Source organism: Balaenoptera borealis (assembly GCF_965194805.1).
Source record: "Balaenoptera borealis genome assembly, chromosome: 5".
Taxonomy (NCBI): Eukaryota; Metazoa; Chordata; class Mammalia; order Artiodactyla; family Balaenopteridae; genus Balaenoptera; species Balaenoptera borealis.
This window is the reverse complement of record NC_138862.1, coordinates 29,246,754-29,273,625: the sequence shown is the minus strand read 5'-3', so window position 1 is coordinate 29,273,625 and position 26,872 is coordinate 29,246,754. Positions and strand designations below refer to the sequence as shown.

General features: G+C 34.6%; 1 protein-coding gene across 6 annotated transcripts in view; it reads right to left on the bottom strand.

The window, feature by feature from the left end:
* The window catches only part of NRIP1 (nuclear receptor interacting protein 1), a 174,584-nt gene that overhangs the window by 19,761 nt on the left and 127,951 nt on the right, over positions 1-26,872 (bottom strand). For 2 of the 6 annotated variants that reach the window (XR_014244620.1, XR_014244622.1), the window contains one exon: positions 4,625-4,728. The exons of the other annotated variants lie outside the window; for them this stretch is intronic. The gene's annotated coding sequence lies outside the window, so the exon portion shown is untranslated. The remainder of the gene's footprint in view (positions 1-4,624; positions 4,729-26,872) is intronic. 6 annotated transcript variants of the gene reach the window in all.

Sequence of the window (26,872 nt, the reverse complement as noted above, 5' to 3'; positions counted from 1 at the left end):
ATTAAACCTTAGAAGATGATCTACTGTTTTACATATGAGAACACTGTGACTTTTGCAAAAGTCATGCAGGTCACGGTGGCTGTTCCAATCAGATTTTGGCAGCACTTCAGGATGTGGGGTGGGCTTGGGAGCCAGATACACCCGGACTTACAATCCATCCATATTCTTTCTGCTACTCTGAGCCTCAGTTTCCCCAAATTGGTTGATAATTGGAATCAAATGTAAACATCTAGCCTAGTGCCTGGCACATCACATGCACTTTAAACTAGTATTTCCGTCTCTTTAGTACCAGTCATTACACTTCATAAAGCTGGTGAAAAAGAACATTGTTGTATTTCTTCTCTGCAAAATATTCCCCAAGGCCACAGTGTATTTTGTTTTCTCCATTAACTTTTCCCTTTCTCTTACCATATCTCTTAGAAGCTAAGTCAGAGTAAGAAAAGCCCTCCCTTCTCCCCAAATATAACAACCTTCAAACAGAAATAGGCCGCTGTTGTAACCAGGACCTCTGCCACATCATATACACAACAAACAAATGGATCCCAAACCTATCTGGCAGGATTTTAATACCCATTATTGACCCTTCTAGACCCACATGCTGCTACATTTTGGTTTGAAAGACATTTCTACACATGTAAATTCACTCCCATTGATAGATCAGCCACTTAATCTCAAAGTACGTTGCATGAGTGCTATCTGGTTCTAGGATTCATAGTAGCAATTTGTAACTTGAAGAAAGAAAATATACAGTGGCACCTAGCAGATATTTGTCTCTGGCTTCTTATGTGACAAAACCCTCTGGAACTTTTGTAGTTGCTTCAAGTTTCTAAGCTCCCAGGGAAGCATCTTTGAACAGCAACAAACTTGCTGATATAAGGGAGAATTCTTAGGGCTATTATTCCAGATTTCATGAATCATTAACGATCTGAGGTAAACCCAAGGTTTACCAACTGGCAGTTTTGTTCATTTGCTTCCAATTCATTGTCACTATTATGTAAAAATGGCCCACCCTACACAGGATACTTACCTATCTGCCTATTCGGTCATGAACTGCCCCCGGCAACTAGAGCCTCAGCCCAGTGCTGAGCTACATATTGACTTTTGACATTGCTCTTAAGTCTATTCTTGTCACAAACTCATAGTATAAATCATTTTCAGTTTATTAAAATTCAAAACACATATATTAAAAATCTAAGTATCAAAATTGCATGTAGACACTAGAAATTTCTTAACAATGTCAAGGTGTAAAACCCATTTGCTCTCTCCCATGGCCTTTGGTGCTCTTTCCTTCTAAGCAGGGGTGCTTGGGGGAACTTATTTCAGAGTCAGATTCCCTGGACTTCAAAAGATTCCATGTAGAATATTGGAGGTATTGAGGAATATATTTTCCTGCTTTTCCCAATGAGGTTCTAAGAAGCTAACAGACTGGCTAGAGCTGTACTGAAGAAAACAAGCCAGAAAAGAGAAGTAGAAATTCACTGTGACATCATGGAGAAAAGGGAAAGTAACCCTTTTCATTATCATCTTTTTCCCTCTTCTTTGATCAGAATTCTTTTCATCTCCTCTGAAACTTCCACTCGCTTCTATGCTTCCAAAGCCCATGTCTACTGTATCTTACATGTAACCTTGCCACGTTCACTAAATTGAACAGAGAATGTTTTTTCAATGTCTCCATTTACAGATTCGAGTTTTGACCTTTCTCTTATATAGTAATATCTGGTATTATATACTAAATATTAATAAATAGTAACCACTATTATGATAACCAATTCATCAATATTATCTTCATTAGAATTAGTGATAATTACCATCAATAGGAATTTCATAACGTGAAAGAAATAACTGTCATCTGTAAGAAACAATATCCTACTTTGCTGAAAGATTTCCCACCTTCACAATGAAATATTTTATATTTCTCCTTCCCCATGAAAAGGAGATAACAAACATTTTTGAATAGACATAGCCTTATTCATTGTGGACAATTATACCACTGACAAAAGTACTTTACTACATTTTGGGATAAAGTTTTAACAGATATTTCCTGTTTCATTCAGTAGATGAAGCATGAGTATTTGGTTCAGTAAATGAAGCATGAGATTTAAATCAGGATTAAAAAAATGTCCCCTGAACATTTTACTTCCAATGGAAACATTTAAATGTTAACAATTCACTTTCTTCTTTGGCTCTCCATTGTCACCAGATCCTCTTACTGTCTTATGTGTAATATTTATAGGGTCATATTTAGATAAAGCAAGAAAATAAATAAGAGATTAAAAACAAACTCATCATTGCATGGTACATATAAGGAAATGTCCTAAGTATCATTAATGACCAGGCTCCTTTCTTTCCATGCCACTTTTTTTCTCAGGTTTCTACTCTATGCACATTATTTGATGGGATAAGTATAAAATACTTATAGTAACATGTATATTACAGGTATCCCCAGAGACATGAAGCAGCAAATATGTGCTTTTTCCTAAATAGAAAAAAATAAAAATAAAACAAACTAAAGCAATGGCTTCCAAAGCATGGACTCTGGACTAGCAGTAATATCATTACTAAGAACTCATTAAAAATGCAAATTATCAAGGCTCCATCTCATAAATACTGAATCAGAAACTCAAGAGTGCAGCCCAGCAATTTATGTTTTAACAAGGTCTCCAGGTGATTCTGAAGCAGCTGAAAGTTTGAGAACCACTGACAAAGGGTTTTTCTTTTTCAATTAGAATTAATGTATTTTCTTTACGTGTATTCACACCTGGAAGTCTTTAAAAAGTCCCATTTCATGACTAAGACCAAAGTAATAGACTTGCTATGCAAGTAGTCCAGAGATAACCATGAGAGTCATCCATCAGTACCAAAAAATTCAGTTGAGCCTGGGTTTGTAAGTCAGTAAAGAAAATGAAGGTTTTATCATAAAAAATAAAAATGCAAAGACATGTGCATCCATGGAAGTCAAAATGCCATTATTTAAATGCTACCTACATGTTCATAACTATTCCAAAATGAAATAAAAATTCATTTAGGTAAGCTAAGAGAATATCACTTAAAGATGTGTGGTTGGCAGAATTCTGGCTCCTGTAATATTTGTTCATTACTCCCAGGAATATATTAGATTATATAGCAAAAGGAACTTGGAAGATGTAATTAAGATCACTAATCAGCTGACTTTAAAATAGGGAGATTATCCAGGTAGACCTAATCTAATCACATGAGCCCTTAAAATCAGAGATCTTTCTCCAGCTGGTAGCAGAAGGGGAAGTCAGAGAGTCAAAGCAGGAGAAGGATTTGACCTGCTACTGTTGGCTTGAAAAAGAAGGAGGTTAAGGAAATGGGGACCTCAGTCCTACATCTGGATTCTAAAAGCCACCAGTGAGCTTGGAAGCAGACTCTTCCCCAGAGCCTCCAGGTAAGAGCCCAGGCTGGCTGGCACCTTGATTTCAGCATTTAGAAGGTGCTGAGCTGAGAGAACCTAGCTGAGCCATGTTATGCCCAGATTCTGACTTCAAGGACTATAAGATAAGGAATGGGTGTTGTTTTAAGCTGCTGAATTTGAGGTAATTTGTTATGGCAGCAACAACAAACAAATACTGGCTGTTAACTTAAAATGCTGTTGCAAGTCACCCACATTTTGCAATGAACCTGCTGCTTTTGACGGCAAAAGAACCACTTGAAAATTTAACATTCAGAACATGAGGTCTTCCCTAGTGAGCTTTTGTAATAGTCAGATTATCTGAACTATCCCTTTGGCTTCCTAAAGGCAGTCACTCCTTCAGTACATTTGCCTTGAAGGCACACTCACTTTCCTTTTAGGCTAGACAGCAGCATCTAATATTCATATATCAATCTCTGGAAACTAGAAAGATGTGCCTATCTTTTTTCTTTGCTCTCCTCCTTTAGAGGAATCTTTCTGTGTAAAGGGAACTTAGTTCATGGGTTCAGAGAAGAGCCATAGCCACATTGCCATATCTTGATGGGCTTTAATCTGTGACATATTGTCAAACCCCAGCATTTAAAGGAAAACAAAGTCTTTCAAATGTGAGTTCAGTCATTTTTCACTTTGCAGAGATTTAATTTAACTCTTTTTATTTAAGGGAAGCATGAAGAGGGCTCCTCATAAGTTTATGATATTACCCACATAGTGAAGTCCCCAAGCCCTTGAAGAAGCCAGGTTAACAAGGAGACTCTGGGCAAAGGTGACAGATGGTGTATTAGTTGCTAGGGCTGCTATAACAAAGTACCATAGACCAGGTGGCTCAAACAACAGGAATTAATTTTCTCATGGTTCTAGAGGCTAGAAGTCCAAGATCAAGGTGTCAGCAGGGTTGGTTTCTTCTGAAGGCCTTGTAGGTGGCTGTCTTCTCCCTGTGTCTCCACAGGGTCTTCCCTCTGTGTATGTCTGTGTCCTAATCTCCTCTTCTTATAAGGACATCAGTCATATTGGATTAGGGTTCACTCCAATGACATCATTCAACCTTAATTATTTTCTTAAAGGCCATATCTCCAAATACAGTCCCATTTTGTGGTACTAGGAGCTAGGACTTCAACACATAAATTCAGGGTGGGGGTGGGGTGGAGAGGGGGACACAATTCAGCCCATAACAAGTGGCATTCAGTTACTTACTTCAGGAGTATAGCTCATCTATTCATGGCTACCAATGGTCCATCCAGACAGAGCATCAGAACCTTTCTCACTTTTGTCAAGGAGCTCCAGAAGCGGTTTATCTCCTATGTAAGGCCAGAAAGGATAATAGCTATATTTGCAAAAATTAGGTAATAGGAAGTGATAGAGCCATGATAAAGCCAAGTCTGCTGATACAAAGCCCAGTGACCTTTCTATTGTGTTGTACCATTAGTACTGCTTTACAACAAAAAGCTTCTCAAGAAATCATTTGCATTCTCTTTATATCATAGTTACTAAGACATTCCATTAAATTATAAATACATTAACATTTATCCATTCAACTGTTTATCTCTCTTGTGTTCTCTCCATGCTTCCTGAAGTATCCATAATGGAGAGGATTCAATTTTATTTAATTTCATGTATTTCACTGAACATAAAAGCTAATTAAAATAATCCTTGACATTGATTTCATCAGTGTGGCAGACACTGTAACTGAGTGGTTTACGTGCATTATCTCATTAAACTCACAATAACCCTGTGAGCTAAACAAATGTCAGAAATGGGAACTGAGGATTAGAGGTTCAGTATCTTGCCAAAAGTCACACACCAGTATACAACAGAGCTGGGTCTATCAAGATATATACAACTGCCTCTCTGATGGTGATTAGCTTCAGAATATGATAGGCAAAACTTCTATTACAGAATGAAGAAAAGTGGCATCATAATTCATGAGTTCCAGTATATAATGAAAAAATATATTGGCAAGAGGTAACTCACTAATTGTATTGCTATATAATATAAGCTCTGGCCATCAACCTGTCCTTACAAAGTTTGGATGCTTCTGCATGTGAAACATATCATGGGCTTTTAGAGGTGGAAAACCCCTTTCTATTTTGTACCAAATTATAAGATCCTCTAGAAATATTATGTTCAAATATATAAAATGGAATTAAGAATAGAATACAATTTTCAGACAAGAGGCACACTACTCTGGTACTCAGGTCAAAATCATTAATGTAATGGCTGTGACTACCTACTTCAGAGACAACATGAAAAAGGAATGGGCATTTTCAAGAGGAAAAACATAAACAAGCACTGCCTTGGAGAGAACAAACAGACATACATCGAAAGCAAACCTAGACCAATTCTTCTCCAGGAACGAAAATTAATCTAAAACTCACACTAGTAAACTTCTTGCTAGGAAAAACAAAAAAAATTCAATATTTGAATGACACTACAAATTCCTATTGATCTATTACAAGTAAACTATTACCATTTCCTAGTAATATTTTTATTGTTCTAGCAGACTGTTGAGAGCAACTATTCTCTTTTCTTGTCAAGCCTTGAATTGAAACAACCTCATCTACAAATTCAGTGCCACGACCAGGAAGGACTCCAGCTTCACTGAGAGCCTGGAGGTCTAGGTGTGCCTCCCCATCTCCAACTGTGGAGAGGCACATCGCCTTCTGCTGGTTAAAACTCTGAGGCCACAGCATAAATACCCTTCAAAAAAGTGAAGTAAAGAATCCAGATAAACATGTGCTACAAAAATTTTCCACCAGCAAATCTGCACTAAAAGGAATGTTAAAGGAAATTTGGGGGGCACAGGAAAAGTATACCAGATTGAGGTTTGAATCTATACAAAGGAATTAACACCAGAAACAGTAAACATGAGTAAATATAAAAGAAAATTGTCCTCATTTTTAATATACTTAAAAGATAATTGGCCCACAGGCACATGAAAAGATGCTCAACATCTCTAATCATCAGGGAAATGAAAATCAAAGCCACAGTGAGTTACCACTTCACACCCATCAGAATGACTATCATCAAAAAGAACAAAAATAACAAGTGTTGACAAGGATATGGAAAAAGGGGAACCCTCATACACTGCTGGTGGGAATGTAAATTGGTGCAGCCACTGTCAAAAACAGTATGGAATTTTCTCAAAAAACTAAAAGTAGTAGAACCACCATATTATCCAGCAATTCCACTCCTTGGTATATATCCAAAAAAAAAACCCCAAAAAAACAAAAAAACAAAACACCAAAACACTAATTTGAAAAGATACATGCATCCCAGTGTTCATAGCAACATTATTTACAATTGTCAAGGTATGAAAGCAACCTAAACGTCCATCGACAGATGAATGGATAAAGAAGATGTGATATATATATATGTGAGATATATATATATATATATATATATATATATATATATATATATATATATATATATAGTTCATGTTTTTCCTCTTGAAAAAGTTCTTTCTTCTTGAGCCCTCCTGGGGTTCTTCTCTAAATTTTCTTCCTGGGTGATCTTATTCATTTCAGTGGCTTTACATGTCGTCTTCATGCTGAAGGCTCCCAAATTTTTGTCTCTTTTGAAAGGGGTTCCAATGCTGGCTCAGACTAAGCCAACCATGGTACTGCATTCTGTGGCCACAGAGATTGGTTTAGGGAAGAGCATTAGACATGGTTAGAGCCTATGGGACTTTGATGGAATTTTTTCCAGTTCTTTCCTCTGTTCATGTTTTTCCTCTTGAAAATGCCCATTCCTTTTTCATGTTGTCTCTGAAGTAGGTAGTCATAGCCATTATATTAATGATTTTGACCTGAGTACTAGAGTAGTTTGCCACTTGTCTGAAAATTCTATCCTATTCTTTTTTTTTTAATTTATTTTATTTTATTATTTATTTATTTATTTTTGGCTGTGTTGGGTCTTTGTCTCTGTGCGAGGGCTTTCTCTAGTTGTGGCAAGCGGGGGGTCACTCTTCATCGTGCTGCACGGGCCTCTCACTATCGCGGCCTCTCTTGTTGTGGAGCACAGGCTCCAGACGCACAGGCTCAGTAGTTGTGGCTCACGGGCCTAGCTGCTCCGTGGCATGTGGGATCTTCCCAGGGCTCAAACCCGTGTCCCCCGCTTTGGCAGGCAGACTCTATCCACTGCGCCACCAGGGAAGCCCCTATATTCTATTCTTAATTCCATTTTAGATATTTGAGCATAATGTCTTATTTCTAGAGAATCTTATAATTTGGTATGAAATAGAAAGGGGTTTCCTACCTCTAAAAGCCCATGATATGTTTTACATGCAGAAACATCCAAAAAGAAAAAAAAAAAAAAAAATATATATATATATATATATATATATGAAATGGAATGTTACTCAGCCATAAAAAAGAATGAAATTTTGCCTTTGCAACAATGTAGATGGACTTGGAGGTCATTATGCTAAGTGAAATAAATCAGACAGAGAAAGACAAATAATGTATGATATCACTTATATGTGGAATCTAAAAAATACAACAAACAATTGGATAAACAAAAAAGTAGACTCACAGACATAGAGAACAAACTAGTGGTTATCAGTGGGAAGAAGGAAGGGGAGAGGAGCAATAGAGGGGTAAGGGAGAAAAAGGGTTATTATGGGAAATTATATGTGTGAAACTTTTGAAAATTGTAAAACACTATAGAATTTAAAGAATCTTTCATGCAGTAAAAAAAGAAACCTTTTAAAAAAGAAAGAATATAGTACACTGTACTCCACACACATACAAAATAGACTATTTAAATAAAAAATAAAAACAATATGCTGGGATTTATAAATGTATGGTAGGGTTTGTAAATGTATGACACAAATAGCACAGAAAACAGGAGGAAGGAATGGCAGTATACTGTCATAAAGTAGAGAAGAGATATATTATTTGAAAGTAAACTGTGATAACTTAAGTATGCATATATAAACCTTCAACACAGAGTGATCACTAAAAAAATTGAGAATTGAGGTGTAGATATTAATTTGAGTGGAGATAAAATGATATTCAAAAATACTTAACCAAAAACATAACAGGAAAAGAAGAAGAAAACAATAACCAAAGGAAAAAAAAAAAAAGATAAAGAAAAAACCCTGAATCAAATAGAAATTGTAGAGTAAGGTCATAGATTTAACCCAATCACATTGATAGTTATAATAAAGGTAAATGAGCATGTTGGACTAAAACAACAATAAAAAAAAAAGACAGTAAGAATCACACTTGAAATGTAAAATTTCAGATAGGGTTCAAATAAAAGGATGGGAAAAAAGATGTATTATGCAATTACTAAATACAGGAGAGTTGGGTAGTTATATACAAAGTAGACTTCAGAGCAAGGAATATCATTAGGGAAAAAAAATGGACCTTTCCTGATGATACAGTGGTCAATCATGAACAAGACATAACACTAAGTAGACATGCACTCAAGAACAGAGTTCCAAGAATACACTAAACAAAAATTAATATAACTGAAAAGAAAAACAGAAAAATTTGCAATTATAGTTAAAAATTTCAAAATTCCTTTCTATTAATTCATAGAACAACCAGACAGAAGATCAGTGAGGCTACAGAAGACTTGAACAACATTCTCAAAGAACTGACCTAATTGATAGTTATAAAACACTCTAGCCAACAACACTGGCACTGGAAAAGTTACCACAGACCAAATAGACCTGAGACATAAATCAAGTCTCAAAAATTGTCTTAATAGACAGTTTCAAAATTATTTTACTCAGAAATAATAGCTAACATTTGTTATTGTGGTAAATATGCATAGCATAAAAGTTACCACCTTAACCATTTTTGAGTGTACAATTCAGTGTCATTAAGTACATCCACATTATTCAAATTTTAAAATTATTAAAATAAATCAAAATATGTTCTCTGACTATAAAGGATTTAAACAAGGCATCAATAACAAAAAAATATCCAGAGAATCCCCCAGTATAGGGAAATTAAACAAAATACTTCTAAATAGCCACAGGTCAGAGAGGTCACAAGGGAATTTAGAAAATATTTTGAACTAACAAATATGAAAACATAACTTATCAAAACCTTAGTTGCAGTTAAAGCAGTGCTTCGAGGGAAATCTATAGCTTTACATTCTTATACAGGAAAAGAAGAAAGATCTAACATCCGTAATCCAAGCTCCTGTGATAAGAAGCTAGTAAAGAAAATTAAACCCAAAGAGGTATAAAGGAGAAAAACTAAAGCTGAATCTAAATCAGTAATATAGAAAATGGACCAACAATAGAGAAAATCAATGAAAGCAAATGTAGATCTTTGAAAAGATCAATTAAATTGGTCTAGCTAGGCCAATCAAAAAAAAATAGAGAAAGGATATAAATTACCAATATTTTGTAAGTTAAAGAAGAAATATCACTGCAGAAGTTACTGATGTTAAGAGAAAATTATAAGGGAATATTGTGAACAACCATATCCCTATAAATTTGACAACATAAATGAGAAAATTATTTGAAAGACAAATTACCAAAACTGACTCAAAAAATAATAAAATTCAGTATGCTTTTGTCATTTATAGGAACAGTTTTTAATTTTAAATTTTAATTTAAAATGTCTTCAGGAAAAATCCTGAAGAAAATGAGCAAGTCAAATCCAGTAATGTTAAAATAAACCATAACAAAGGATAATTCATCCAAGAGTGTAAGGTTGATCAAACATTCAAACATAAATATAATGTGGGATTTCCCTGGTGGTCCAGTGGTAAAGAGCTATGGATGTAGAAACAGCATAGAAGAATTTCAAAAATATTATGCTGAACAAAAGATAAGCACAAAAGATTGAATACATTAAAGCTACTTTACTCAGTCATTGATTGCCTGGAGCCAGGGATAAGAGGAATCAACTGAAAGGGATATACGGTTACTTTGGAGGGAGTGATGAAGTGTTCTATGTCTTGATTTTGGTGGTGTATGTGAGTTACACATTTGTTAAAACTCATCGTACTGTAAGTGCATTTTATTGTATGTAAACTATACTTCAATAAAACTTGAAGGGGGAAAATAAACAAACCTGGAAGTCTTTCTCCAAACTCTGTGATCATCTCATTCCCTCTTCTCAGTTCAATTCCCAGAAAACTCCTACTCTTATCTTACGAATTCGTGGTATTTGCCCTTAGACCTTATTCTCCTGATAAGCACCACCACTACTCTTGACCCCAGATTGTTCTGGAAAGCAGCATATAGACTTCTCAACTTTGCCCTCTCTAAGTCTGAAATAGACTGAGATACTTTTTGTTTTCCCATTTTGACTAGACTTAACTACAAACCAAGAGAAGTAGTGATGATAACCAAGAATGGAGAAATTTAAGTATTTATCAAATTTTTCACAGAGTACTCGAATATACTATCCATTCTCAGGTTTATCTTAAATGATCAAAGTAAGCAAGATGCTGAATATTTGCCTTTGGAATCAGCCTACAAAACTAAGAGTGCCCTAGATATTAGAACAAGTTAGATCAATATCTTGGTCTTTCTGTGATAGCTGGTATGTTTTGCCAAGTCTGGTAAATTCTTGTTCCCTCCAACATCAGGTAATAGTAAAGGTTTTAAATTACTTTATAGTAAAACATATCTGAGGTTAAACATCAATTCTATCACTTATGTATATGACCTACAGGCAAGTAGCTTCAGATATAAAATGGCTGGGCTGCCTCCTTAAAAGAGAGCAAGATTACCTTTTATGGCCGCCAGGATTTCAGATTCTCCCTTATGTCCTTCCTGTCATCTCCTATTCTTCTATTCATTGTAGGCTTCCATGTCTTCACACTGGAAGTCCTACCACAAATCTTGGGATCATATTACAGAAACGCTGGCAACTAGGCAGTAGATTTAGAACTGATGAACAGGAAGTAAGGAAAGACTTAAAGTTTCTAAACAGATAGGTGAGTGATGAAAGCAAAATTTGATAAGATTTATTTACCAGAGATCAGAATTCTCTAAAAAGCACTCAATTTGATAAGGTTCTTAAGTGACTATTTATTTTCATATTATGTTTTTTAGAAAAGGGAAAAGATAGAAGAACAATAGATAGGAAGAATCAAATATACTACTTATTGCTGCTATATATATATCTTTCTGAGAAATAACAATAGTCATATAATCCCCCACTTGAAAATCTCTGATGCTTCCCCATTTCCTAGAAATCAAAGCCTGAACTCCAGTGTCTAACATTCAAGTCTTCTCACACTCTCACCTGAGCCTATTTTCCTCCATGTGCCTCATGTTCCATTAAAATTAAAATGCTTATTGTTTCTCATAAACATCCCATGCTTTTCCATCTCTGACATTTTGCTCATGAATCTGACCTTCTGGAATGTCTTTTCCTTCATCAAACCTCGTAAGGTAAATCCTTCCTTCCCGGTCAATTCAAATGTCACTTCCTCCATAAATCTGACTTCGCACCACCTCCTGAAACCAGAAATCTATACTCTTCCCTCAGGATTTCCACCACCCTTTGTACATTTCCTGTTCTAATCCAAGAATCTGTCTCTTCCTTGATAATATCCTCCTAGTCCTCATGAGAATAATTGATGGATGAATGAAGAATGAAGATCCCATAGTTCTTCTAAACAGTCACTTTACTGAGAAACTTCTAATGTCAAACACTTATAACAGACTAACATGTACCACATTTCTCTTTATGAACTTAAGCTGCTCACCACCATCTAGCCTATTGATCATCCATTATATAGTGAGAGAAAACATATATATTTATGGATATTCTTCACAGTTGAAAGTTCTGTTCCTCATTACTTTCAAATGTGAAAAACAATGGATACCATCAGTCCTTTCTTCATGAGTGCCAGGGGACAGCCTGTGCTATGGTTGGCAGTCATGGCATATTGTCCACAGGGTCCATCACAGTATATGACCATTTCACGTCTATATAGTGTACTAATCAGCTTTGGTTATGGAAACAAACAACTCTAAAGTCTAAGCAGTTTGCAGCAATAAACATCCATTTCTCACTCAAGGTCTAAGAGTTACTACAACTCTGCTCAATACTGTTCCATATATCTTATTCTGGGATCCAGGTTGATGAAGAGTTATTTCTGCTATTGTGCAAATAAAGTCACATGGTCAAGCTTAACAATGACAGGGGAAGTGTATTTTGCCTAGTGGAAGGCATTGACAGTCACATGGCAAAAGGAATGGATGTATACCTCTTAGGGACAGAGCACATGTTTGGGAACAATAATAAAATCCACCCCATGTGGTTAATTAAGCTGAAAGAGTGGCCCCACTCTTCAGAGTCAGGCTACGCTCTCACCTGCTACTCTTCTCCAGCCATCTACAGCTTAAGACAATACATATAACAATCATCACTCCCTTGATATATTTGCATAAGCACTTAAGTTCAACTCCAAAATGCAGGCTAAAAACATATGGAAAGAGAAAATAAGGCAGTTTCTAGACAGAGACCTTGGGGGTGTGGCTTCCCTGCCATCCATCAGATGCCCAGAATCAATTATACAGTAAGCGCTGGAGCCTGGATGAAAAAAAAAAATATCGGTCGGATCAGGAGTAAAGCCTAAATACTCTTTCATTCATCTGTTCTGAGTGAAAAATAGATGCAATTTAAATGAAACAAAATTCCTCCAACTAGTCAAGGATGATCACTTTGATAAGCCACCGATTGATATGTTAAACTTACTATTTTCATCAACTCTTCAAATCTTATTACACATGTCAACTGGTCACAGAGATAACCCAACTGTGATCTTCCTTAAACAGTCTATTGGAAATGACCCCAGTTTTACCAATTCCTTTTTTGTTCACAAAAGAGAGGTAAGGAGTCCTAAACTGTGAAAGAACTGTTTTCAATCCAGTCCTGCATGCAGATGAATAGCTGTGTAAACATGGACTCTAGGGGTGAGATGGCATAAAAGGAATTCTACCACCTAATATAAATATCCTTAATGAGGCCTCCTTCCAATCTGCTTTCTAGAGAGATTCAGAACCTTGAAGAACTGGCCAAACAGGCTAAATGCTGTGGAGAAAGCCATGGGAAGAAAATAAGCAAATGTCTGCTTAGACCAGAAGCTTTGTCTTTTTACCAATCATTAAGGTAAGGACTTATTGAATTTACAGGCTAGTCTCACAGAAATCACCATCTAAGGCAGGGGATATAGGCCCAAAATCCTCAGACAAGGTAAGCAACTCTCTCTGTCAGCAAGTAAGGAGGACCATTTCCCCTCAGTGGTAGCCGGTCTCCAAAATGGCTCCCAAGGATTCCAGTCTCCTGCTCCCTGTAACATCTCCTCCCACTTCACATCAGAGTTGGTATGTATGAGCAACAGGGTATAGCAGAAGTGGTGGTGTGTCATCTGCAAGGTTAGGTTATAAAACCCTGTGGCTTCTGCCTTGGGCCCTCTCTCTCTTGGGTCACTTACTCTAGGGAAAGCCAGCTTCTATGTTGTGAGTTGCCCCATAGAAAGGCTAATATGACAGGGAACTGAGGAGGCCTCTGGCCACTAGCCAGAGAGAAAATGATACTCTCTGTGCAACAGCCTGTGAGGAACTGAGGCCTGCCAGCACCATGTGAATGAGATCAGAAGCAGACTTTACCCTAGTCAAGACTTCAGATGAGACTACAGTCCTGGCCAACAGCTTGACTTCAACTACATGAGACACATTAAGCCAAAACCTCCCAGCTAAGCCACTCCCAATGTCCGTGAAATAAGAAATGTTTGTTCTTTTAAGCTGCTAGGTTTTGGATTCATTGTTATGTAGCAGTAAATATTTAATATATCCTTACTGTTGAAGTATGTCTGTTGGATCTTATTCTCCAAAGGACAAAGGAAAAAAAAAATGAAACTGTGATTTTGTTTCTTACTTGTTTCTAATTTTTCTTACCATGAAATTAATATCAATACTTTATAATATATACCTTCTAATTTCTAAATACATTAGAAATATTAAATTAGGTATATATACATTAAAGCATCAGGGTCAATACCTATCAATACATAATTTCCCTTTGTACAGTGGGAGGTTAAAATTCTGTTTTTAGTGATATATAATTCACTTTGCTGGCAGTGAGGAATATAATATGAAATAAGATCCTGTTCCCATTGCTTCTGTTAGACTAACACAGCAGAGACCAAACTTTTCCAATTTTTTAATAACTGTAATAGAGAAAAATCTACTGTAATATTTATATCATCACCATATGTTACTTATCAGCATTATTTCAACACTAATTACATGATAACTTTTTAAAGCAAAGAGTTCTTATTAAACACATTTCATTGAGAGATTCTTACAAAAAAAGACAACAAAACTGAAAGTAAAATGGAAAAGAAATAGCAAAATAAATATTTCTAGTTGTTATTAAGAAAACTTAAAATTTCATTTATAACCTTGGCAAAATCCAACCTTGATGTTACTAAATTTTGAGAGTTAAGCTTTATGTGTATAGTACGAGCTAATTTGAATATATACTTCCTCTGGCTGTACTGACCTAACTAGCCAATTGCCAGATTTTATCAAGTTGTTTGGTTAGTAGTAAAATAAAAGCTAACATATACTGGATATTTATAATACACCAAGTTTGTGCCCCTGATACACTTGGGCATAAGTTTTATCATTATAAACTGGAGGAAACTAAAGCTTTTAAAATTATAACTAAATTGTCCATAATTCTAATGTTAGTAAGTGGCAGAAACTTTATACCCAAATTATCTTTCTCTAGAAGCCTTAGTTTTACAAGTGTGTACTGTGGTTTTTACCACCTGACTGTGAATCTGCTTTCTCCATTCTTCATTATCATTATCTCAACTCCTATGGCACTAAATACAGTCTTTGCCAGATAACATAGAACCAATGCTGTTGCTGATGGTTTCACATACCGAGTCCTTACTATGTTCCTAATAATTAATATTTGCTTTACAAGTATTTCTTCAGTTAATCCTCACAATGATTATGATAAAATGTATAAGGCATGATAATAATAATACCCATTTTACAGAAGCAGAAAACGAGGCACAGCCATCTTTCATTGTTTAATGTAGAAAGAAAGAAAAAAAATCTTTGAATTGAGCCCCAACTCTATTACAAAATCCTATCATCCTATGAATAGCTAAAGTAACATAATTTCCTTATTTATAAAGTAATGTGGTTAAACAAGAAATTTTTAAAAATTTTATTCGCCCATACAAATATGTCTTATCTAATTGTAAACATCTTGAAATCTAGAGCTATATTTGATTGTTTTCTCATTACCTGCAAAAGTAGAAGCAGCTCAGCAAATACTACAGAATGCCCTTGAACTTTAACTTAAAAGGAAATAAAAATGCCAGCCTCCATATTAGAGACTTGCATCAATCACAAGCCCTCTTTTCTGATGTTCTTGAACACATGAATGTCTCCTATGATATCTCGACTACTATGAACAATATTTCTTTCAACATAGTAATGCATCTTCTTACTGATTTATTGCTATATATAATTAAAGTTCAAGAAATTTATGTAATTTTCTATAAAAAGTCTGCATACTATTTAAATATGGCTCCTGGGTACTTAACATTTTCATTATTATTTACCTAATTTTGTGTCAAATATGTTTTTTTTTAAATGTCAAAACCAAATTTTGGCTTCCAGAACAATCTATTATTTGACAGGGTATTAGATTAAATGATTAAGTGCTTTTCTAAACACTGAATAAACAGTGTCATAAAATAAACTGCCAGTGTCAATCTGTAATATAATTTCATCATAACAGTTAAGGTTAATTAGGAAGAAGCCCATCCTTCTAAATCCAAATAGGTTTAACATAATGAAGAATGGATTACTAGATATAACACAAGAACATGAATCTATATAATAGATTTGAATACTTGGCAATGATGTCAAAAAGTCAAGGTCATCAAACATGACAAAGACCAATTATAAATTTCCAAATGTAAATTATGTATAACTGAAATGAAAAATTATTTTTGTAAAATTGTTCAGATACTTATTGATCTAAACCTTTCAAAGCCAAGTTCAAAGCATATTTCTCTACTATTATGACATGTATTTCTGAGTAATAACCAGGATTAAAGGTAGAATATTAAAATGTCTATCTTCATAGAAGGTTCTCAATAAATAATGACTAATATTAAAAATATGACAATAAATATTTAATAATTTTAGTAACAAAAATAACAACAGTTTTAAATATCTGCTACAAAGGTAATGAGATATTCATATTTAATATTTTTAATGATATATAAGCTTAGCATACCTGCTTAAAAAATGCTCCCCAAATCTGTCAAATAAACAATATTTTAGTAATTACCACATGCCAAATTTTTTTCTAAGCAATTTAATGCATTATTTCATTTTATGTGTACAGTAACCATATGAAATACTATTCTAATTACCCCATCTAACACATTTGACACCTTTGAAAACTTGATTTTTACTGGTTCTCCAAAGTTGTTTATATGTCTTAGTTATGCCTGGAATATCTTTTCCTCCATCAAACCTCATGATGTAAATCCTTCCTTCCATTTCCAATTCAATTGTCACTTTCTCCATGAATCTGACTTCCCACCACCTCCTGAAACCAGAAGTCTCTACTCTTTCCTCAGAATTCCCACCACTCTTGGTACATTTCCCACTCTAAAATCCAAGGATCTGCCTCTTCCTTATTAATATCTTCTTAGTTATCATGGGAATAATAATTGATGGGTGAATGAATGAGTGAAGATTACATGGTTCTTCTAAATAAGGCAGTTTAATGAGAAATTTCTAATGTCAAATCCTTATAATAGATTATCATGTACCACACTTCTTTTTTTGAACTTAATCTGAGCATTCATTAAAATTAAGAAAAAACATACATAAGATGTAGCTAATATAGCACTGCAAAAACTTCCACTACAGAAATTTCCCAATAAAGCTTAAAAGCAATCCTCAAAATGATTAATCACATACTCTAGAAAATTAACTGTCTAACATAATTCAACATTCTATTAACAAAGACCATAAAATCCAGACAGTCAAGAAAGTAAGCTCAATAATGTCCATCATCCAATAAAAACTTACTAGATACATAAAGATGAAGAAAACAAGAAAAATAAGTAAATAGGCACAGATCCCAAAAAGGAAAGAAAAAAAAAAAAAGATGGAATTACCAGAGACTGTAAAGCAGTGATTCAACATATACTGAAGTATTTAAAGTACTGGGTTGGCCAAAAAGTTCATTTGAGTTTTTCCATAAGATGTTACGAAAAACCCGAACAAACTTTTTGGCCAGTGCAATAAAACATACACATAATAAGAAAACAAATAGAGAATCTCAATAGAGAAATAGAAACTATACTATAGGATAGGCTTAGCAGATTAGACACTGGTAGAGAAAAGATCAGTTAACTTAAAATCAGGGCATTAGAAACTATCTAAACAGTTTCTAGTGAATTGTTAGAATTCACTAGAATTGTTAGAATGGTAATTTCAGCAGAAAAATGAAAAATATAAGAAAGAGTTTAAAGAAATTCTAAAAATAAAAATCAGTGATAGTAGTCATAAAAAAATGACTTTGAGTGACATCTGTAGACTTGAAATAGTCAAGAAAAGAATCATGAAGTCTAAAGATAAGTCAGTAGGAATTATCCAAGTTAAAACATAAAGATTAAAAAATCTAACATAAGCATAACTGGAATCCCTGAAGGAGAACACAGAGAAAATAGGGCAGAGAAAAAAAATGCTCAAATCTGGGCACATCAAATTCAAATGGCTGAACATTAAAGGCAAAGAGAAAATATTGAAGACAGCCAGAAAATAAAAGACAAATTATATACAAAAAAAAGTAAGAAATTAGAGCAGAAGTTTTGACAGAAACTAGGCAAGCCAGACTATAGAGTGACAGAAGGAAAATAACGGTAAAGCCAGAAAAATAAATTCGTCAAATATAACTTTCAAAAATAAGGGTAAATATTTTTTCAGATTAAACAAAATTGAGAGAATTCTTTACTAACAGACCGGAACTATAAGAAAAGTTAAAGCAAGTTCTTCAGCAAGAAGAAATATGGCATAAGACATAAACTTGGGTCTATAGAAAAAAAAATAAACATTGCTGGATATGGTTAAAATAAAGGTAAATAGAAAAGATCTTCTTAATCACACTAAAAAGATTCACTGATTGTCTAAACAGGAATTGTCAAACTTTTTCTTTAAAGGATAAAATAGTAAATATTTTCGGCTTTGTGGGTCATAAGGTCTCTCTTGCAATTACTCAACTATGCTGTTGTAGCATGAAAGCAGCCATAAATTACACAAAAATGAATCAATATAACTGGTTTTGGCCTAAGGGTTGTATTTTTTAATGCCTAAAAAGTATTTGGGCAACAATAGCAAAAAAATTGAGAAGGGTGCTTTGGAAGTATACTGTTGTAAGTTTCTGACATTATACATGAAGTGGTGTAATATTACTTAAACTGTGATTAATCAAAGATGTATATTGTAAATCCTAAGGAAACACTAAAAATAATTTAGTAAGAGGTACAAATAATAAGCCAATAGTGAAGTTAAATGGAACCACAATAATTCAGAAGCAGGCAGAAAAAGGAAAAGTGGAAGAGAAAAACAAGTGGAACACATAGAAAACAACCAGCAATTGAGTGGCTTTTAATCAAATCACACATATAGTTACATATGTAACTATAAACGATCTAAACATACTAATTAAAATATGGAGATGGTCAAATTGAATAATAAAGCAAGACGCAAGTATTTACCGTCTACAAGAGACTCACATAAGAAGACATAGAGAGGTTAAAAGGTAAAGGATGAGGAAAACTCACTATGCATATACAAATCAAAAGAAAACTGGAGTGGCTATATTAATAACAAAGTAGACTTCAGAAGGAGTAGTATTACCTGGGATGAAGGGGGAAATTTCATAATGATAAAGCATTAGATTTACCAAGAAGACATAAAAATCCTAAATGTGTATGAACTTAGCAACACAGCTTCAAAATACATGAAGTAAAAACTGATAGAACTAAAAGGGAAAATACACAAATCCACAACTATTGATGGAGATTTCAACACAACACTCTCAGAAACTGATAGAACAAGTAGACAGAAAATCACTAATCAAGAAGACCTCAGTAACAATAGCCAGTGATTTAAACTAACAACAACAGATTAAACATTCTTTTTGAGTGCATGGAACATTTGGAAGATAGAGCGTAATCTGTGCCACAAAGCAAACCTCAACCAACTGAAAATAACTGATACCATACAAAGTGTCTTCTCCGATCATAACAAAATTAAATTGGACATCAATACCAGAAAGACATTCATAAAACCTCCAAATATTTGGAGATTAAACAACATACTTCTAAATATCACATGGGTCAATGAGCAAGTTGAAAGGAAAATTAGAACATATTTTGAATTGAAGGAAAATAAAAACAGAATGTATCAAAATGTATGGTAAGGTGCTAAAGCAATGTTTGGAGGGAAATGTATAGTGCAAAAGGCTCATATTGGAGAAAAAAGAATAGTTCTAAATTATCTAAAAACAATAACCCTAACACCTGGTCTCTCTTCCTTTCCATCAGAGTGAATTATCTTAAGGAAGATACTAAGTCCAACAGATAGATTTTCCAAACTCATGCATGTGCATTTTGAAGTCAGACATTATAATCAATTAAGATGAATTCCTAGAACATCTGGTCACCAGCGAGGCATCCGATTTAGGATATATCCCTTTAAGCATTAAATGCAACCACTTTCAATAACATTTTGCTGCCTTCTTCCTTTGAAAGCAAAAATGTCCACTTCAAAACTATAGTTTTTTAATTTGAAGAAAAGTTTATTGTTTACTGCTTATTATTCTTACAGATAAAGATGTGAAAGGGCAAAACACATGATAGGAAAATATAATTAATATGTATATAATAAAATGATAAAGATATGATTATAAATAATGTGTCTTGAGCTTAGGGTGACCAACCATCACCCATTGCCCAAGTCCAAAGGGATTCTGGAAACATGGGTCTTGAAATGCTAAAACTGGGAAAGTCCTGGGGAAATCAAAACAAGTTAGAGATCCTGCTTCAACTATACTCAAGACAGGTTTATTTTTAAAACATCTAAAAGACTAATTGAATTAAGCATACATCTGTAATGAAACATAGGGGTCTATTTTAACAATTTAAAAAACAAACTTATCAAATCCCTAAAAACAAAGTAATTCAATGTCTTAAAACGCATGTTAAATTGATTTTTTTTTCTTATTTTCATGAGATCTAACTATATGTTTGTTGATAAATCCACAGGTTATGCCTCACGACCTTAGTCCTGGGCCCACTGATGGTTCCTAGACTGCCTCTGTGCGTTTGCCATCTTTTCAGTTTGTTTTCTCTCCCTCTCTCTTTTTTTCATAGCTACCACTTTTATTTCTCGGCATTACTATCTAAGATCCTTGGCCAAAATATACCCACAATCCCCAGTTCTGCTTGCCTCAGCTTCTCAAATGTGTTACAATGTAACCAAGGATAGGCCAACTACTGACTAGTTTTCCTTTTTTCTCCTCTTTAGATGGTGTAGTCAGTGCAGTGGTTCTCCATAGACATGTGAGTGCTTGTGTGGTAGTGTGTAAGCCTGTATGGGGTGATCTCTTGGGGATAACACAACCAGCAAAGGACTTCTACAAATGACAGAGACTCCCACCCCTGAAGACTCTACTTTAATTCCTGGAGAACTGGGCTTGGAAGTAGCAAAGAATAATTTGAAAAGACCTCATGATTGATTCTGATATATCTATCCCTAACTCCCCAAGCTCTACCAACACACACACGTGAGTGTGTACACATACACATATACACGTGAGTGTGAGCACACACCCAAGCACACCACACACACCAACACACCATTGGAATCCTGATACAAACCAATTATCGATTTCATTCCTGCTAGTAGGTTCTCCAAACTTCCTTCTTTCCCATCCTGCCTCCCTCACACCTACTGCCTACACACACACACACACACACACACACACACACACACACACACTCCATGAAGGTGTTTTTCTTTGGGCAGAAAAACAGTAGTGAAATAGAAGGCAATTCAAATGATGGTGGGTTGATCTTAGAAGAACTCTACCATCCAAATTCTCCCCTTGCAGTCTAACAGCTCTGAAGAGAGACTGTGCTATGTTAAGCCTATTATTAACTCACAACAATCCAAAGAGGTAATTACTGTTCTCAGCATCACTTTATAGAAGGGAAAAGTGAGATACAGAGACAGAAGGTAGAATGGGGCTGAGGGGAAGGGACAGTGAGAAGTTATTACTTAATGGGTATAGAGTATCAGTTTGGGTGATAGAATAATTCCTCAGATGAATAGTGGTAATGGTTGCACAACAATGTGAATGTATTAATGCCACTGAACAGTATGTTTAAAATGATATCAGATGATAATAGTATTGAATGCAAACAATTATTTCAAATCTTAGTTTGCCTATTACATTTTTCAAAGCAAAACATATACACTCTTAAAAATACCTACTAATTTTAAAACATTTTACAATTCAATTCTACTCACTACAAACATTTATTCCCAGGTAATCTGAAAAAGGTAGTATACAGGACTGACTCAGTAGTCAGACTACCTGGATTGAATCCTTCACCACTTGCTAGCTGTGAAGTTGGACATGCCTCCTAATTTCTCAATATATCACTTTACCCTTCTATAAAGTGATGCTGAAAACAGTAATTAATATTAGGGTTATTGTGAATTAATATACATAAAACACTTTGAGCAGTTCCTGGCACATAGCAAACATTCAGTAAATGTTGGCCAAAATGTTTTGTATAGTGTAACAAAAAAGTTAAGCTTTTTACTATGTAAAACATTTATATACTGATATAGTATGGATTTTTTAAAATAACATACAAGAAAAAATTTTGATAACTAACAAAGAGAATATGCTAAAGAATTTGCAAAATAAATAAATAAAACTATTCCAGTTGTGTATATTTAAAGTTTTATAGATGATTTATTTTTCCATTGTATAATGATTCTACAAGTCAGGAATAAGGTTTATGTAGGTATGTCCTCTAAGCAGTAGACCATGTGCAATAACAAAAAGCCATTGACACTTTTCACTTGCAGACTATTAATGGGCAACAACTTTAATTGCTATTTATGTTTAAAACTTAATGAAGATATGAAAAATTTAAATTTTTTACTATATATACAAAAAAAGGAATATTAGACTTGCAGTGTAATCCAGCCATTTATTTCCTAGAAGTATATCAAATGGAATTTATCACAAAAACATTTATTAAAACATGAATGACCTTTAATAATGAATATTAGGAGTGGCCATTACCTATTAAAACCATCACTTATTACAAAGAAGGAAATATTATACTAGAATCCCTGTTTCTCTTTCATAAATCTTATTCAGGGGTCCAGCCTTCCAATGAACTGACACTAATTGTTTACTGTCTATACCAAAATTTTCTCCAACTGTTGACAAACCAGTCACAAGGGTACACAGCAGGGGATGGGACCATTTCTTCTACTAATCTTTTGGGCAATTTCTCCTGCATATCTTGGCAGGAAGCCTGTAACAGTTTGAACAGAGTTCTGCACAATATGTGCAGTGCAGCCAAAACTCATTAAGTGCCTTTGTCTCATGCATCTTGTGAAATACAATATTGCACTCCTGATGAGCAATGCCTCCAAATGTTATGTTAACGTTAAGATCACCAGAAACCATTAATTTACTAGTCAAATTACATCTCTCAGAAGCATTTAGACAATGTTATAGGGAATAATCTGCCTATCACCAAATATAAATGAAATTTTAATGATTGTTTTCCAGGTACTTCAGACACAGGTTAAGAAAGTGTTCTAGAATATACTTAATGACTAATTTGTTACAGCATTAAAGTTTATTTTAAACTTTAATTTAAATGTAACACATTCTATACATTTTTTCCAGGTTCAAACAAAGTCTTTGTAGCACTCTGTATTCATTAAAAGACTACTTTCTTTCAGAGATTTAAGACTTCAATTTTTAGTTCCACTTTTTATCTTTTTTAATTCAAATATAATTGACTTACAATATTAGTTTCAGGCATATAACATAGTAATTTGATATTTTATACATTACAAAATGATCACCACAGTAAGTCTAGTTACAATCTGTCATCATACACAGTTATTTACAATATTATTGCCTATATTCCCTATGCTTCAAATCACATTCCCATTACTTATTTTTTTTTAACATCTTTATTGGAGTATAATTGCTTTACAATGGTGTGTTAGTTTCTGCTTTATAACAAAGTGAATCAGCTATACAAATACGTATATCCCCATATCTCCTCCCTCTTGAGTCTACCTCTCACCTTCCCTACCCCACACTCTAGGTGGTCATAAAACACCAAGCTGATCTCCCTGTGCTGTGTGGCTGCTTCCCACTAGCTATCTATGTTACATTTGGTAGTGTATATATGTCCATGCCACTCTCTCACTTTGTCACAGCTTACCCTTCCCCCTTCCCGTGTCCTCAAGTCCATTCTCTATGTCTGAGTCTTTATTCTTGTCCTGCCTCTAGGTTCTTCAGAACCATTTTTTTTTTTTGATTCCATATGTATGTGTTAGCATACTGTATTAGTGTTTCTCCTTCTGACTTACTCCACTCTGTATGACAGACTCTAGGTCCATCCACCTCACTACAAATAACTGAATTTCGTTTCTTTTTCTGGCTGAGTAATATTCCACTGTGTATATGTGTCACATCTTCTTTATCCATTCATCTGTCGATGGACACTTAGATTGCTTCCATGTCCTGGCTGTTGTAAATAGAGTTGCAATGAATATTGTGGTACATGACTCTTTTTGAATTATGGTTTTCTCAGGGTATATGCCCAGTAGTGGGATTGCTGGGTTGTATGGTAGTTCTATTTTTAGATTTTTAAAGAACCTCCATACTGTTCTCCATAGTGGCTGTATCAATTTACATTCCCACCAACAGTGCAAGAGAGTTCCCTTTTCTCTACACCCTCTCCAGCATGTATTGTTTGTAGATTTTTTGATGATGGCCATTCTGACTGGTGTGAGGTGATACCTCACTGTAGTTTTGATTTGCATTTCTCTAATGATTAGTGATGTTGGGCATCCTTTCATGTGTTTGTTGACAATCTGTATATCTTCTTTGGAGAAATGTCTATTTAGGTCTTCTGCTCATTTTTGGATTGGGTTGCTTATTTTTTTGATATGGAGCTGAATGAGCTGCTTGTAAATTTTGGAGATGAATCCTTTGTCAGTTGCTTCATTTGCAAATATTTTCTCCCATTCTGAGTGTTGTATTTTCATCTTGTTTAGGGTTTTCCTTTCCTGTGCAAAAGCTTTTAAATTTCATTAGGTCCCATTTGTTTATTTTTGTTCTTATTTCTCTAGGAGGGGGTCAAAAAGGATCTTGCTGTGATTTAGGTGATAGAGTGTTCTGCCTATGTTTTCCTCTAAGAGTTTTATAGTGTCTGGCCTTACATTTAGGTCTTTAATCCATTTTGAGTTTATTTTTGTGTCTGGTGTTAGGGAGTGTTCTAATTTCATTCTTTTACATGTAGCTGTCCAGTTTTCCCAGAACCACTTATTGAAGAGGTTGTCTTTTCCCCATTGTATATTATTGCCTCCTTTATCAAAAATAAGGTGACCATATGTGCGTGGGGTTATCTCTGGGCTTTCTGTCCTGTTCCATTGATCTATATTTCTGATTTTGTTCCAGTACCATATTGTCTTGATTACTGTAGCTTTGTAGCTTTGTCTGAAGTCTGGGAGCCTGATTCCTCCAGCTCCGTTTTTCTTTCTCAAGATTGCTTAGGCTATTCGGGATCTTTTGTGTTTCTATACAAATTGGGAAATTTTTTGTTCTAGTTCTGTGAAAAATGCCATTGGTAGTTTGATAGGGATTGCATTGAATCCATAGATTGCTTTGGATAGTATAGTAATTTTCAAAATGTTGATTCTTCCAATTCAAGAACATGGTATATCTCTCCATCCGTTTGTATCATCTCTAATTTCTTTCATCAGTGTCTTATAATTGTCTGCATACAGGTCTTCTGGCTCCTTAGGTAGGTTTATTCCTAGGTAGTTTATTTTTTTGTTGTTGCAGTGGTAAATGGGAGTATTTCCTTAATTTCTCTTTCAGATATTTCATCATTAGTGTATAGGAATGCAAGAGATTTCTGTGCATTAATTTTGTATCCTGCCACTTTACCAAATTCATTGATTAACTCTAGTAGTTTTCTGGTAGCATCTTTAGGATTCTCTATGTATAGTATCATGTCATCTGCAAACAGTGACAGCTTTACTTCTTCTTTTCTGATTTGGATTCCTTTTATTTCTTTTTCTTCTCTATTGCTGTGGCTAAATCTTCCAAGACTATGTTGAATAATAGTGGTGAGAGTGGACAACCTTGTCTTGTTCCTGATCTTAGAGGAAATGGTTTCAGTTTTTCACCATTGAGAATGGTGTTGGCTGTGGGTTTGTCATATATGGCCTTTATTATGTTGAGGTAAGTTCCCTCTATGCCTACTTTCTGGAGGGTTTTTATCATAAATGGGTGCTGAATTTTGTCAAAAGCTTTTCCTGCATCTATTGAGATGATCATATGGTTTTTATCCTTCAATTTGTTAATATGGTGTATCACATTGATTGATTTGCGTTTATTGAAGAATCCTTGCATTCCTGGGATAAACCCTACTTGATCATGGTGTATGATCCTTTTAATGTGCTGTTGGATTTTGTGTGCTAGTATTTTGTTGAGGATTTTTGCATCTATGTTCATCAGTGATATTGGCCTGTAGTTTTCTTTCTTTGTGACATCATTTTCTGGTTTTGGTATCAGGGTGATGGTGGTCTCGTAGAATGAGTTTGGGTGTGTTCCTCCCTCTGCTATGGTTTGGAGGAGTTTGAGAAGGATAGGTGTTAGCTTTTCTCTACATGTTTAATAGAATTCACCTGTGAAGCCATCTGGTCCTGGACTTTGGTTTGTTGGAAGATTTTTAAGCACAGTCTCAATTTCAGTGCTTGTGATTGGTCTGTTTATATTTTCTATTTCTTCCTGGTTCAGCCTCGGAAGGTTGTGCTTTTCTAAGAATTTGTCCATTTCTTCCAGGTTGTCCATTTTATTAGCATATCGTTGCTTGTAGTAATCTCTCATGATCCTTTGTATTTCTGCAGGGTCAATTGTTACTTCTCCTTTTTCATTTCTAATTCTATTGATTTGAGTGTTTTCCCTTTTTTTCTTTATGAGTCTGGCTAATGGTTTATCAATTTTGTTTATCTTCTCAAAGAACCAGCTTTTAGTTTTATTGATCTTTGCTATTCTTTCCTTCATTTCTTTTTCATTTATTTCTGATCTGATCTTTATGATTTCTTTCCTTCTGCTAACTTTG